This window comes from Photinus pyralis, unplaced genomic scaffold (genome assembly GCF_008802855.1).
Source record: "Photinus pyralis isolate 1611_PpyrPB1 unplaced genomic scaffold, Ppyr1.3 Ppyr1.4_LG4, whole genome shotgun sequence".
NCBI lineage: Eukaryota > Metazoa > Arthropoda > Insecta > Coleoptera > Lampyridae > Photinus > Photinus pyralis.
The window spans coordinates 8,002,463-8,004,132 of record NW_022170511.1 but is presented as its reverse complement, the minus strand read 5'-3'; positions in this window follow the sequence as shown (position 1 = coordinate 8,004,132).

Here is a 1,670-nt window from a genome sequence, read left to right as displayed (position 1 = left end):
GACTCCTTTACATGACCCTGCAGTTCCATGTGAATAGGGAAGTGATCAGACCCGTATGTGTCATCTAAAACTTGCCATTCGATTATGTTTGCTACTTGTGGACTTGTAAGCGTAACATCTACTGCTGAAGCACACTCCTGTGGCCTAGATAGTCTAGTAGGTGTTCCGTTGTTCAAAAATATTGCATGTGCCTCATTAATAAATTCTAACAGGATTTTGCCAGCATTGTCTGTTTTTGATGAGCCTAACGCCATGTGATGTGCATTCAGATCCCCCCCGATAATATACGGAGATGCGATTTGTGATAGTATATGTTTATAATTTTCCATACAAAGGTTATTTTGCACCGTACGGTACATTGATATAATGGTTACATTTAGATCTAGTAATTTCGCGCCACATATCATAAAGTCGTTATCAAAATCAGTGTTAATGCTTATCTCTGCATAGTTAAGTGATTTATGAATGAGAATCGCCACACCCGCATAGCCATCTGCCCTATCTTTTTTAACTACATTAAAATTCTTGACCTTTAGTTCCCTGCCTCGTTTCCACCACGTTTCACTTAATATAATAATTTTGTTGACGTTTCAAATACTTTCGGTAGTTGGGTGTTAACTTTTAAACTTTGCCTGTACGCGTATCCCTAATCCTGCCAATTTTAACTTTTCTTCATAAATCGCTTTGGTTTCGCATGCTCAGATACAAAAGTAATTATTTTTGTGCCGAAAGGAAATTTAAATCGATGTGCTCGTGCTACCTGTATGATAGTTCATCAATATTTCAGGAAATCGACCTATGAGCATCAAATATTGGTACCTAATGGAAGGCAAACGGCGGCATGCTTAATTGTGGTTATTGGCGAGGGGTTTAATGTTTCTCGTAATAGAGTGACGTTTTCAGTCACATCAAAGAAATTTGGTAAATTGCTTTAATTCGAGCAAAATCATTTCAGCTATCGCACAAACAATTATTACCGTCAGATGTGCATTATTATGGATGGCTCAGAACCTGGGATCGTGAGGGTCGTTCTAAAGTCTGCTTTGGCAACCTCTTTTGTAAACGTATTCACTCAGTTCGCTTCTTTCAAGTTTTCATCGTAGGTCTGTCAACGGTAGTTACCTATGTTAGCATTAGTATTGCATCCCCCCAAATCTTGACACAACTCAAACTCCGATGCTTGTGAAGTTAACAATAGATTATATCTTCTGTATATTCTCGAAGAGGCGAGTGCATTACAGAATTTCTGAAGATGCATTTTAATTATGTCACCACGCTGACGTAATTTGCTTTATTTGTTCTTTTAAAGGGATTACTAATCTGGTATCAAATAAACATAAATCAAGTAACGGGCGATCGAAAATGAGTTGCTGTCACGTTTGGAATTTTTTTACATGAGAAATCGTACTTAACTTGAACTTCCAAAGCCGACTTGAAAGCAATTTATTTTTGATCGCCCGTTACTCGAGAAGATGGAGACTTGTAGCACACATTAGAGAATGACGAAATTTAAGGATTAAGGATGCAACCACAAAAGGCAATAAATAACCGTGTTATAGGATTCTGAATTTCTGGACCAGACCAAATCCAACAAGAAAGCTCACTAATTTAACAAAAAGGAGTATTTTTTTTACATACCTATCAAAAATAAATCGAAAGGCGAGCTAAAT